This window comes from Ischnura elegans, chromosome 6 (genome assembly GCF_921293095.1).
Source record: "Ischnura elegans chromosome 6, ioIscEleg1.1, whole genome shotgun sequence".
Taxonomy (NCBI): domain Eukaryota; kingdom Metazoa; phylum Arthropoda; class Insecta; order Odonata; family Coenagrionidae; genus Ischnura; species Ischnura elegans.
The window spans coordinates 93,648,122-93,663,197 of NC_060251.1; the positions used below are offsets into that span (position 1 = coordinate 93,648,122).

The 15,076-nt window shown below is 38.7% G+C and overlaps 1 protein-coding gene across 2 annotated transcripts in view; it reads left to right on the forward strand.

Moving 5' to 3' along the window:
• Positions 1–1,052: 1,052 nt before the first annotated feature.
• LOC124161199 (transcription factor GATA-4-like) overlaps positions 1,053–15,076 on the forward strand; it is a 209,817-nt gene continuing 195,793 nt past the window's right edge. For both annotated transcript variants that reach the window (XM_046537447.1, XM_046537449.1), the window contains exon 1: positions 1,053–1,721. The gene's annotated coding sequence lies outside the window, so the exon portion shown is untranslated. The remainder of the gene's footprint in view (positions 1,722–15,076) is intronic.

A 15,076-nucleotide genomic window follows, 5' to 3' on the forward strand; every position in this document is an offset into this window, starting at 1 on the left:
TTAGAATACTTCTCTTTTCTCCTCTCTTCTTAGCACTTACTCATTATTTAACCGTTCTATCCATCTTAACTTTGAGTAATTCTTCGGTAGCACCAAATTTCGAATGCTTCCACTCCTGACTTATCAACGTCCATGCCACGTCAAAGAAACAGCGAAAAAGGAGCGAAACAGTCTATATATTTGGTTTCAAGAGGAATCTGCAATATTTCAGGAGGTGGTAGGGGAAATAATTTTAAGAATTTTTTTGTGCTATAAACATGGGGTCGTAACCTTTTAATTACCGAGCTAAGGCAACACAAACATTTTTTTCAGCTACCATGAAAACGGTTTTTCTTGCGCATCCACCCTTTTCGACGTTCTATTTAATACCGTGGTGTTTAATGACATAAAATAATTAAGGGTAGACAAAAATGTGCGATTTTAATGAAGTGAAACAATTAATCTTTGACCTTAATTTAACGACAGCTTTGGGCGAGTATCAATAATATGTTTACGCAATCTCATTCATTTTGAGATTGTTTCAGAAAATTATAATCGCACATTTTCGTCCAACCTTAATTATTAATGTTCTTAAAATCCAGAGTATAAAATAAAATGTCGAAAGGGGTGGATATCTAATAAAAAACCATTTGCATGGTAACTGTAAAGTGCATCTAAAAGAATGTTTGCGTTGCCATAGTTCAGTAACTAAGGAGTTACGAACCCACGTTTATAGGACAAGAAATGCTAAAAAATACCTCCCATACCATCTCCTGAAGTAATGCAGATTCCTCCTGAAACACCCTTTATACCAATATTTTATTGTTCTTATTTACAGGAATCTGCACCGGGAATTATTTTTTTGAGGTTGTGTTTGTAGATCGAATTGGAGGAGGGCTTTCTCAAGGTGCAATGCCGGCCGGCGGCGCGGGGAGACATCAACGCCAGAATGTGCCGGGAGGGGAGCTAAAAGGGGAGGGGCATGAGAGTGGATTGGGGGGCGGGGGAGAGAAGGGGAGGGACCGCGCCTTCTCCTTGAGTCTGGAGAGGGGAGGGCGGCAGAGACACGTCTGGGAGCAGTTCACAGAAGCGGCAGACCCGTTTGACGGACTAAACGTCTATCGCGAAGCGAAGAAGCCACGCTTCTTACCCCGAGTGTGCCCACAGAACTTATCTAAGGTTCGTCCGCGTTTGTGCCAGTATCTCAGCAATTCAGTTTTCATCTGAGGAATCTATACATCGATTATTTTCTCTCTCGTGAACTTTACCAGAAGTGTTATCACCGCGAATACTAACCATCTCGTTTCAATACGAGCCTAGTGGTCCAGTGCGTATGACCGGCGAATATATTTCTGGAAGTTTATTCCAGTTTAATATCCAAGCTAGCAATTCGGTTTTATCGCAGGTGAACGCATTGAAAGTGTTGTGAGTTTTACGTACCGTAGAGGGACCTGTCCCGCGTCGGATCGCCGCCAGGTACGGCCGTAGTCGCCGGGGGAAGTCGGCGCCGGCTCCGGCCGCGTGTTCTTCCCGTGTCCCGGGCCATGGGTGTGCCGGCAACTTGAGTCCCTGCCCCGTGGCTCAATCGGCGGGGGCGACCCGGCGCTTTCGGTCCCCAGCGTCGTCAACCGTCCCTTCGGCATCCCTCTCCGCGTGAGTGTTCGACGGTGACAGTGTCCACAACGCAGCATAGCGCCAAGTCTCGACCTACCGTCCAACGTCGCCTGCAGCCGTGGACCTTGGTAAGTGCACCTTGTATATTTTTTTTCGCTTTAACTTATGGCCAACTGTAAAACCGTGAAAAAAACAATGGGACAATCTCCATATTAATCACTACAGACCGAAGCACGTTGCTTTCCATCTTATGAACTCGGAAACCTACGCCAAGTCTCGTAATCTCCGCCATCAAGTTCCCACCAGCACCACTGTGCGACTGCCTAAATGGAAACGAAATATATTCCGTAGACTAGGCTACCAATCTCCCCACTTCTCATGCATTATATGACCAAAATTGTTTGACTGCCTACCGTCATTCCCACGCATGCATGGAATAGATGGATTCCGAAGTCTAGTGTAATTACAATGGAATCCGGTGAGGTACATATTATAACTTGAACTTAATTACGCAGTGGAAAACTTAATGATGGTATTAGGATTATACCATCTACATTAATATCCGGTTTTCTCCGCGATTCTTGGCTTGTTAAGACGACTTAAGATATTACTAGATTCCTCCTCCTACCACTGATTTTTCCGTATCACCTTGTTTTTCTATTTTCTCATCGCCTCCCCAGTGTAATTATCTTTCCTACCCCTTTCTCAAGCCTGTCATATCCTACCCCACCTCTTCCTCAAATGGAAAAGGTAATGTTTTCATGTACTGTGATGCCTTGTACCAGATGATGGCTCTGTCAGCCGAAACGCGTCTTTCGTATTGAAATAATTGTGCATAACTGTAATTATATTTTATTTTAATTTGTCGAATCTTCCACTTCATCACGTTTGAATGTGTTTCTTTGTATCTCTTGGTCAGTCCAAGCCAAAACTAATGAAGACATTTTTAAAGAACGGCTAAAGTCTTTGCCAGAGGATCAATTCAGTCGTCGACTTTAGTTTTGTCTGGAGAGTAAATTGTAACGTAATATTTTATTTTGCTATATCGTGGTGATGTTTAATATCTTTACTTTTAGCGAAAACTTTACTTCGCAGATGTAAATATTTGTATGTCACGGAAGAAGATATCAGTGTTAGGGATTCGAATAATTTCCCATGTAAATCATGCCCTTCGAACGTTGAGTTTAGAAGTAAATATTTATGTGTGTATTGGTTGATGAGTAAAATATTACTAATTTTGATGGCGGCAGGGTAAGTTCCCTGCGTGCCAAACCGAAGGTCGAGGGGTTCGAGTCATTCCTTCGTATGTTGCCGTTATCCCCAGTATGAGTGTGTTGTGATAGTCGAACGTTGTATTTTTTTGATTCTTTTACTGTAAATGCCTTAATGCGTTGTTTTAGAATGGTTGAGGACTGATAAATAAAAGATCTAATAACAATAAAAAAATAAGGTGAAAACTAGGGAGTTACATCGTTTGGACGTTGAGTTTAGAATTAAATAATTGTGTTTTTTTATTGATCAGCGACTTAACAGTATTCAATTTCGCCATAATGGTAACGATTTCTGTTATAAATGTTTGTGTGCAGCAATTCAGTGTGGTAATTCAGCCGATTTCAGTCCTTTAAGTTTACCCTTCTACGCGAAATGATAGAACTTTGAAGTACCTTAAAGTGATAAATCGATAATTGAAGGAAGAGTTAAATACATTGTAATATTAGATAACTCGTTTTTAATGAGGGCGCATTTAATATACGATTAATTAAATAAAGGACGGAGTATCATTAAATGTCGTGGACAAATGACTCATATAACTACCCTTGCATACAACCCTCGCGTCGCGTTCAGTCGAAATTCTATTCTTACACTTTTTCATAAGTGTATCGCACGATCATTTTTAAAGTGTTTATTTGTCTGATTTTTGAATAAGATAGTAATATTTTGCAAGCATTTTTATATTCAGTACTTCCCAATAGTAGTACCAAAGGTTACGGGAGAAGGTCATGAATTCCTTTACATTTTGAGTGATTCTGAGACACATGTGGCTCCCAAGAAAGTTCTATGCATTTTACTTTTATTATTTTTGCAATTAAATTATAAATATAGCAAGTTATAATATTGATGACACAATATACTAATTATTACATTATTATTTTTATTGTTCTATCGTTAGAAAACAGTTTGAACATAATTTAATAACTTAACACTAGTATATCTGTCTTCACTTTTATTTTCGATTCTTAATATTGAGGTATTTGTAGCATTTTAGAACCTAAGGTTTTCACCGAAAAAATGTGTTCCATTTCATTGTCTGAGTTGTTTAAAATTGCTGGTTAATTTAACTCTTATAGATACCTACAATGCTATACAATGCAATAACTTCACCTATTTCACTCGTCGAATGAAGTTGACGGAACTCGGCAATCCGCAGGCCGAGCACGGCCCTCTAAGAAATGCCACGCCTTCGCCATAAATATATTAATTAATTTATCAATGTAGATTGTGAAAATTCTTCTTGGTTAGGTATACCGCTTTAATTATTTTTTTCGGATAATATCCAATGCCTTATACTCTATCTAAATAGTTATTTATTTATTTTCAATTTCCCCGTAAACAGCACATCGAGGCCTTCTACAACGGAGGAATTCACAAAACGCGTAATTCCATGCCTTGGATAAGTACCACCTACCCGGGCGGGATTCGAACCCGCGACCTAAGGTTTGGCAGGCGAGAACTTCACTCCACCGCCACAAAGGCCTGCAAATTTAGATATTTCCCCTCATTTCAGGGATATAATTCTGCCTCTTAACTTTATTTTCGTTATGTATGAGTTTCTCTTATTTAGTATCTATCGCAAGTAGTGCAATATCCGATAGTAGGTACTTAATCCATGGCCAATAGAATAGCGTACCCGTCATTCATCCAGTATTATTCACTGTCAATATTACGTATAGAGTGAATGCTGTAAACTTCATCAATAGAGAAAACCACTAGCAATTTTTGAATGCAGGATTTTTTTTAATGTAGGAATTGGGATTCAAATTTATCCTGATGGTAACTGATGAACATTTCAGATCATTTTCTCCTTATTATGTAGTATTGGAATGATTATTTCCCTCCCTTAGCTCTTTCTTTTTTCGCATTCATAACCCATCTTCTTCATAATTTTCATCAAAGCTAGAGTTTGGGGTGGTGATAAGGTATCCAATCCAAGAGTCTTTCAATTGCAATACTTATTTTAATCGCATTCATCATGATCTGCTGGAATAGGCTGACTTCACAGCATAACCCTGGGAAATATGTGCTTGTAATAACGATATAACAAAAAATGACCAAAGATGTAATCGTATTTGAGTAATTCGAACACTTTTGCTTCGCTAATTCGCATCACTGGTCTTTGTCCCCGTAATTCTTTCAACTTAAATTACTCGGGTCATTCTTCAATTAGAGCTTTTCCCACCTGAAGTATTTCTCATGTGTTCCTCCGTATTGGAGCCTAATAGAGAAATAAAAGTAATCTGAAGCTCAACGGGAAATGTTATCTTTATAAATGATGCTCCAACTGCTTCAGTGATCTTCTTTAGTGATTTCCGTCGTTAGCTTACGTGCTCTGCACGCCTCGCTGGCTTCAGTTATCTATCTACAGCGTATTATCTCACCAATAAATCCCGTTGGCGGTGATGTGATGTCCTCCAAGACTGCCTAACCGAAAACCGAAGGTCGCGGGTTCTACTCCCGCCAGGGTAGGTTGCCCCTTTCCAGGGTATGGCTGTTTGTGAACGTGCATTGTTGTTATTCGCTTGTTATCTCCGATGTTTTCGGGGTAGGGAAGATAAATAAATATAAATAATTTGAAACTCGATGAAAATCATTGAAACCTTTTGGGTATCTGTAACATTTTTCGTGCTCGGTAATTTTTTAAGCTGTGTTGGAATTTAAAAAGAGCTTTACTCATTTATTCATTCATAGGAAATAAATCCTAAGATCGGTATATTTCAGCCTCACATTTCATGACGGAATTCTCATCGTTGGAGCCGTAGCGGAAAATGATTGCGTGAAACAGTCACTTTTTGGCGCTATCGCTCGGGAGAAAGGAAAAATGATCATATGATCAAGACTGTAGATTTTTAGCCATAACTATTAGATAAAAGGGATAAATTCATAGCTAAGCTAAAACTTGATAAGGGCATTTTTTCTTAATTTCGCTAGGTTAAAGGAATTTTGGTTGCCGATTTCGTTTTACGTTTCACGATTTTCAACATGGTAGCACTTTTTGTATCTAAAGCTATCCAATTCCGTTCTGTTTATTTGTCTTCTACTCATAGACGCTCTAATTGTGCAATTTTCAGGCTGCAAATATTAGCACGTAGCGATTGGTAGCAGTTTAATGAGGGACTTCTCATTTTTGTATGCCTCAATACAAATGAACAAGAATGTTATATTATTATCATTTTGGCCGTATTAGTGAAAATTTTAAGATTCTGTGAGTGATTAAAACATATTTGCGCTTTTTTAGCCAAATAGGAGCGTAGTAAACCAAATAATAGTGGTGTGATAATGAACTAACGAACTTTGATAAGCTCTTTGATGGAATCCAGAGAATTTATATTTGTCGTTATTACTGGTTGCGATTTATTAAGCTCTTCATCACAGTATTTATTTGGTCACCTCGAAATTCACTTTATTTATTCACTAATTCTATTTATCTATTTACTAAATTAACTTCGGGCCGTACGTTTTCGCGAAACATAACCCAATTTTTATTTTAAATCCAACTCGATGATAAAAGTCTCTTGGGTCTGGCTGTAATGTGCATTGCGTGTTGTTTTCTATCCGAGGTACGTAGCAAAGTTGTGCTCTTATGATTTTTTGTAATATTTTTTGCGAATAAAGTACTGTTAGACACGAAGGTAGTTAGATAATGGAAAAGAGCGCAGTCAAATCACCTAGATTTGCTGTCTACGAAAGAATGATAGCGATAAATAATGGACCATTCTAAAAGAAATGAAATTTGTAAAAGAAAATATTCATTTGTCATACTTCTTTTCTACCTAAAACATTTTCATTTTTACAAACCACGTTTATTTTCCTCTCATTTAGTTTAAAACTTAGCTTTTGTTGACTTTTGGGTCGTTAACCAATATCCGAAATCCCAATTTAATAAAATAATTCGGTAGATGGTTGGGATAGATAAGTTAAGAAGAAAAGAAATGCCTTCTCCTTCAACTAAAAATATAATGACAAAAAAATGATAAAAAATAAAAAGTCGCCGCCCACTTTTCATGAGTTTGTGGCGTCATTTAAGTTCTGGTTCATTAAGTCGTTCAGATAGACCCAAATTTTGATGCAAAGAATCGCTCATTAGAATATTTATAGCAACAAACCGCGTTAGATGCATGCGTGAGATCGAGAGGTAGCGGAGAAGCAGTGAGCAGCTCGACAAGACTCATTGACGCAATCAACATTTCGCGGTAAATCCGTCGATATTTCGCCGCCAATAGCTCGAGAAGTAGGCGAAGGATCGGTAAGCGGTAAAAAAAATTCTTTATTTTTCAAATCCTATCGCAATCGACAACAGTAAAAAAATGGATGAGAGGCCGTTATGTTACATAACGGTTTTACCAATTAAGCTTAACCAATTAATATGAAGCTTAACTATCAGTATCATTACTACCAGGTTATTAAAATTACTTTTCTCCTATATTGATCCTTCAATGCTTTCCAAATCAAAGTTATTTTGCTTTTATATTCCTGCATTTCTTTTATTGTTTCCTGTTATCACGTTTTCCTGCATAAAGATCAAATGTGTTGCTAAAAAATTGGTGAAAGTTCAATTGTATAGGAAATCATCATTTTGATGCGTCTTCTTTTTATCTTCTTCTTCGTCATCTTCCTTAAATCCTTCCCGTTTAAACTTTTTATCGTCCAAATAATGATTTTTTTTAAATCTCCGGTTGATCTTGAAATTAAAGCTGTTGTATAGGTGTGAAAAAAAAATTTCGTTTGAAATGTTTCCCACGTGTTATGAAAGAGATGGTTACGAGATGTTATTTAATCTATCCCTTCACAATCACATTTCTTGAATGCGAAAAAAATCCAGCCTTCTCGTTCTCCCCACGATACGTTGAGTGTTTATGGCTGAACCGGTCCAACCCATCACTTAGCTTTACCAGTGAGAAAAGATGCAATGGATGGGGAATGAGAGGATTTTACCTTGATCTGATATTAATATGATTTCCTCGAAAATTTTCAAATCCTTCTCCTCTCGTCATGGTACACATACTTTTTTTCAACTACGCTTAGGCTTTACGGAATAATATTTCCGGGAAATACATTTTATAATCCACAAATTTTTATGGCTCTTTTGGTAATGATTGGTCAAGGTATATTCAAAACGTATGTAGGGATTACATGAAAAATGTGTAATATTTCGAGCCTAAACTGCGTTGAGATGTATATTAAATGCGAAGAGAAAAAATATCCGGTGCAGTGAATTATGGAACCTAGGTATCGTAGTAGTCTGCGCAGTGGTCCGAGAAGCCAAATGTCCGCGGTTAGATTCCCGGTCTAGGGTATTTTTTTCAATGGGAATTCACAAATGGATAACAAATAATAATTTGGATTGTTGGACAAAAAATAGTTTGGATAATATAAATGAAATCATAGTGCCTTCCTAAAAAAGGTAAAAATATTATCTAAGCACCTTACCGTAGTACTCATGACTTGCATAAGATTTTTCAAAACCCATTCTATGAACTCACTCCCAGTGTAGAAATTAACGACTCAGAAAATGGAGAGCCAGTTTTCGACTTTTTTCACTAGCCGCTTTGAGACTCAAATGAAAAAAAATCAAAAAATGCGGGCTCCTACTACATGTTTACATGTGTAAATAATTGATTCCACGTTGAAGATTGATATAATTTTAAGGAATTGGTCCAATCCTTGCCATTACTCCTCCATCTAAATCGGTGCTGTAGTTGGGAAAAAAATTTAGGCGATACTCACCAAAAATTCCAACAGCTGAACATCTATTATACATCCTGCCGCGAAGGTATTTTAACCAGTACGCTTATAACGAGCTTGGATTTTAGGGGGTACGCCGTACCGACCCAACTACAGCACTGATCTAAATGCTTTCCTTCGTGGGGGAGAGTCCCTTCAAAGAGTCGCTCCACAACCGCTCTTGTTGAATGGAAAAAATATCCAGCATCCTCGCACTTAGAGTGGAATGTTTACGGGTGAACCGGTCCAGCCAATCATCTTGCAGAAACGGACGAGGAAAAGAAGGCGAAGGAATTGCATTTGGCAAAATAAAACGAGTAGAGTGGCTCGAATGAGTGCAAGGGTCACGCCCCTTTGTAGTGTCCACTAGAAGAAATTAGGATTCGTCAAGCGTATTGTGGGAAGATTTTCGGACGAGAAAGTAAAAGAAAGGTGCTATTTCGCTCTCGTCCGACCGCACCTTGAATATGCAGCGAGTGTATGGGATCCAGTGCAGAAAGACTTAATCCGCGAGCTGAATAAGATACAAAGGAAGGCTGCGCGTTTCGTCAAAAACCGCTACGGGCGTACTGACAGTGTTACCCAGATGTTAAGCGAATTAGGCTGGGAGCCGTTGGAGACTCGGAGGCTGCGCGCTAGGCTTAGATTGCTTGAACAATTAAGAATGGATATATTTAAGAGCGACACAGAGAACATAATCTTAGAGCCACACTATATTTCCAGGTCCGACAGAAGTTTTTAGCCGAACGGATAGATATGGGAATTCGTTTTTCCCCCGAACAATAAAGGACTTTAATAAACGCTTGTCCCAACCTCGTTAGAGCACTTCTTTTTTTTTCTTCTTTTTTTTTAATAGCTGTAAACGGCTGGTGTCCTAACACCCCCTGCCACACGCCTTTTAGGCGGCTTGCGGGGTATTATGTAGATGTAGATGTAGTCCCTCCCCTCATCCATGAACGTTTTCAACCCTAACTCGGCTGCAGCTGGGGCCTGTGGAGTATTCCGTGTGCTCATCTACATCTACGAAATAGCGTGCAAGCCACCACCAAGGTGTGTAGCGGTGGGTGATTCCACGCCAGGAAATCAATCAGTGGGGTAAAAAGGAATTTCATTCGGGGAGGTCCAAAACCAGGGGGGGGGGGGGAAATTAAAAAAAAACAGAGCACCAAGTAGAGGGTTTTAAACTAATTTCAACACTTTTCACTATCGAAAAAACTTTATTTTTCAAATAAATCTTTTGTAACTTTGAACGTAGGTTTTCGCAGCGAGAGGCATCGTTGCTAACGGCTTCCGGGTGCAGCTGCGTGTTGCCCTTTGTCGTGCAAGCTTTCGCGACCGTTGCAGGACGCATCATCAGGCCCAACTACAGCACTAATCTAAATGCTTTCCTTCGTGGGGGAGAGTCCCTTCAACGAGTCGCTTCACAACCGCTCTTGTTGAATGGAAAACGTAGTTGAAACGTAGTTGATTTATTAGCCATCTTTTGTAAATTCATGATTTTTCAAATGTTTTCTTTCCTTTCATGAATCAAAATGAATGTGTTTTTATTTTGCGGGGGAGATCCGGACCCCCCTCGCTACGGCACTGAAACCAGTACTCTTCTTAGCCTTAATCAGAAACGCGCTCGCTTACTGGACACAGGCCACACACACACACACAGTTTAACAACACGCAGACAGACCAGAAACTAGGAGAGTGCTAAAGGCGAAACATGCTACCATGAAAATAAAATTACTAGTTAGTAATTTAAAAACGAAATGTTGGCGTAGTAAGTGATTCATGGCTAATGTTTGAGTTATACCACGAGTTAAAACATGATGGATGCGGTCTAACATAGGTACCAAAAAGTTCATGCAGTTAGTAATGAATTCAATACAAATGTAATAAATTATGAACTACACATGCAGAGCCTATTTGAACAAGACCGAGTAAAGCTATCCTAGGGCTAAAATTTCTGAAGTTTTTCTCAAGTCCCTAATTGCAAGAGGAAAAGACTGCATCTTAAATCTATCGGTTCTGCAGATATTTCCCCTATCTTTTCCCTGTGATTGTTTCAAACATTATTATTAGACCGTCGCAAAATAGCATGAGTATCAGGCAAAAAGTATGCCACTTAAAATTTCCGCAAAAGAATTAATTCAAAATTTTCCTTTTGATCTGCAACTTGATGGTGTTGGTTTGAACATTGAGAGATCGGTCACCAAGCTTTAACCCAGGGTTCTCGATAAAATCGAGAATTTTCAGTTCAATACATTTTCACTTCGGTTATTTCGTACATAAAAGTTTTTTTTACAATGAGGTCACATGAGTGCATACAGAGTAAGTTAACGGTTTTTCCGACTCGATAGAATGATGGGAGATCTGTTGCTTTCCCGACGAATAGACTGAATACGATTATCTTGGGTTTGATTGAGCCGGGTGAGATTGTCCATTTTCTCCTCAGTTTCGACGCCCGAAATTTCCGTTTGATTTAACTTTTGTCTGATTCAACACATTAGGAGTAGTATTATATTTGACTTTCGTGTTCATACCTTGCTTAACAAAAAATTTATTAGCGACTAAAGCGAATCCAAGGAGATTGGTATCGATGTAAGTATCACATGAATCGATCGGGTGGAATGGTTATCATTTGAAAAGTTTTCCTTTTTGATAATAGTATTACCCTGAAAATTTCATTCATACAACTTGAATGGTTGCCAATTTATTCAAGATTGTGTGCTCCACAAAATAATGGCGACAATGATTTTTCATTGGCAGGATATTTTTCAGAATTTTATAATGAATTAGACAAGAGGCTTACGGGAAAATCAGGGTAGATCGCGAGGGTACGAGGTACCCTCAACGGTTTTTCCAGAAGATTCCAAATATTCATACCCCTAAGACTCAAGGCCGAAATCCGAAATTGAATCGTCATCTCAACAATGGAAAATCGAAAATCGTCATCAAGAAGTGATGTTTGTGTCATGACCGTGGCCTGTATTTATACTTATTTTGCATTTGTGGTCTCTTTTCATTAATATGCGCCCACTTTCGTCCTCCAATGACTCAATCGTTCACAGCACTGGCGCCCAAGGGTTGCTCAGCGCGCACCTGGTGTCTCTATTAAAATTCCGGCTTTCCAATCGGCTTAAATTGCCACTGATGATATTTCGGTCCCAATAATTGGATGTAAATACATCAATCATTTTCATTTATTCATAAATCATCCACATTTTCTACATGCCTCCCAATTCTCGGCAATGGCCGACTTGGTCGGTTGGGCTAGTCGCAAGTAGCAACGATGCTCCTTGAGTTGCGTTTCTATGGTGAGGCCCAGGGGCGCAGCTAGGAATTATTGCTAGGGGGGGGGGTTTCAGGAGCAACTTATACTGGAGTGCTTGGGGTATTGCATACCAGCCAAGGTAAGCGGGAGGTGCGGAGGCCTTCCGCCGGAAAAAAATTAAGATAAATGGTTCACAATGGTGATTTTTTTTTAAAGATTGGCCTTCTGAGGGATATTTTATTAATCCTCACACTATTCCTTAAGTAATATTAATCCAATTAAGTAAAATAGATTTAACTTGAAATTTCTGTGAGCTCTGGGGGGGGGGGGTTTATCCCCCAAGCTCCTCGCTGCGCCACTGGTGAGGTCAGTCTCCCCGATATACACCTTTCCGCTACCCCGTGGCACACGGTAGACTCCTGTTGTCTTGAGCCCGATTGGGTTCTTTGCTCATGCGTGGAAGTTTCGAATTTTGGGGAAAAGTTTGTGGATTGTTACGAACATATATCCCTCTTATTCATGGGCGTACTCAGGATGGAAACTAGGGGGGAGGGGGCAAGCCATGGTTGTTCAAGTTGTAGGTAAGATTTTAGCATGGAAGAGGTGAATGAAATCAACATTTTAAGGAAACTGTAACAGCTCTTTATTAGCTTTTAAAATTGTTTACTTGAAAAAATATTATTTTCCTTAAAGACATTTGCGATTTTTGCTTCTAGGGGGGACAGCTGCCCCTCGCTGGCTACGCCCATGCTCTTATACGATCATATATGCCTCGCAAGGACTATCGTGATTTTTACGAAGGTGGTGGACATCTTTTGGCAGGATACGCTTTGGCCAACGGCTTCTCCCTATCGTTTCATAACGATCTCAGTTTTTTTCATTCAGGTGACGCCACCAGGTGGAAACCCTGTGCTTAGCGGTGATGAAAATTGATTCTAGACTGAGGTCCCTTGTCTCGGTTTTCCCCCGTGCGTCCAGAGCACGGTATCGACGCGTTCTGTTAGTGCGGTCGATAAACAAGTGAAAAGCAGGGAAACACGAAACCGTGTTCTGAGCAAAATGGTGCCCACGCTCTGACTTAAAGCGTTAGTGCATTTAGAAAGCGCGTAAATTTGATATTGGTGACTCGAACAATGCGTTTTGAAAATATGTATCGCCGATATCTAGTGCATTGAGGAAGTAAAAGTGAAAATTGCGTTTTGAACTGGGAGAGTAGGAGGAATACGAATCTCTTCATTCAGAAAGTGAGTTGTCATTCGTTTTTACCTAATTCATGGTAACAATCATTCAAATGAAAACTGTTTGATCAATGTATAATTTCTCTGCGAACTTCATTATTTTTCAACAATCATAAGCTTGGTTTGACGCAGCTCTCCATTCCGTTCTCCTATCCGCTTGCTTTTTCATGCCGACTTATTTCTTGTATTTTACGCCTGACCAGTATAACTCATTTGGGGCCGTCCCTTGCCCTTCTTTCCCGTCCACCTGTCCTTCGATGACTGTTTTCATCATGCCACATGCAGTATGCAAAGAGTGTTTATGATGAGGAAGAGTATTTATACAGTCGATGGTACTTGGTCACAAAATTTATAAAAGAGGCCATTTCAAGCATCAGTTTAAATCATTGGTAATTTATTTAAAAAAATATAAGTTTGAATACTTTACCTCCATCACTAGTAATTTACTTAAAAAAATATACGTTTGAATACTTTACCTGCATTACTAATAGTATTATACACTTTGGTATACCTATGTGTGTGGGCAGGAAAATTTCCCAACTTTGGTCAAAAACTTGGCATTCATTTCCTGGAACGTGCATAGGTCACAAGGTTTGGGAAATTTTAACTGAATCGGAGAGGAATGGTTTTAAAATTTTACTTTGCGTTGAGTTCGCGTGGAATAATTTCATTTTTAATGAAATTTCGACATGGATTGGCAAATATTTTTCTACCTCTCCACTTTGAGAGGGGTATTATGTGGCTAAGTCTGCTTCTTATGTTTTTTAGATGACTTCTCTTTTCTCCCACTCTTCTTAGGACTTCCTCGTTACTTACTCGGTCGATCCATTTTATCATCATCATTCTTCGGTACCATCTCATTTCGAATGCGTACACTATTGTCTTTCGTGTATCTTTCAACGTCCTAGCTTGGATCGCACGGAGAAACATGCCCCTTATGTATAATCTGATGAATTATTGCCGCCATGCCTGTGCTTTCTGTCCAGTCATGAAATAGGTCATTATATTCATTGTTAGTAAGGTTTTCATCAACCCCTAAAGAAACTTGTGTGTGTTGAAGTATTGAATTATTTTTTATTTAAATATTTTACTGTTTGTTCTGAGGTGTTTCGGGGAATGAAGAAATTAATTATTTTTTACCTGAATGAATCATTAATGGTTGTACTGTTCTGTCAATGTTCGTCATTTTTAATAGAATTGTACTGACGAGAATATTTTTTCACATTAGAGTAGGGAGATTGTTTTTCCAGCACCCGGTTGCGAGCTAAGTTTGTACTGAAGTGGTGGAGGATAATCCAGCGGCATTACAAACCGTTTATAAATGGTGTTAAAATACTAGTACGTGGAGGTTAACATGTTATTTTCAGAGTGAGCACATGTGTTATGTAGATATGCTTCTACATAAGTTGCAATGGTCCAGTGGCAGATACTTGATATGGATATTTTGCTTCAAGAAGATGTATTTACTCTTCAGTCATGTTTCAGAGTTTGCATCGCTCGTTTATTTTTTATCATATCGTTTCATCGACTGATTTATATTGTAAACCTCTCTGAAGAAGTAAGCCAAAGTGACAGAATTGATCTGTGGCTGTTACCTCCATTTCCTACTGTGATAATTACAATCGCTTTGTATATATGGCATGCCTTTAATTATTAATCCATTTTTGAAACCTTATTGTTTATTATAATAATTAGTCGTTTATTGGCATTGGTTTATTTTTTCTGGAAATCCATTGAAACTATGTATCCTACAAGAAAAATCTGTGGTGAGGATAACTTCCAAGAAATCAAGGCTGCTTTTTTTATAAAATGAATGCAGTATTTACTACAACAAATACTTCTACAATGCAGTTTTCTAATGAATCAAGTGGAAATACGATTACTAAAAAAAAAACTTCATACAATATTATTAAGTAAATGGTGGAAGTTGATAGTTTTTTATCAAATCTTTCGATTGCCAAAAGCTAGTTCCCCTCGGTATAAT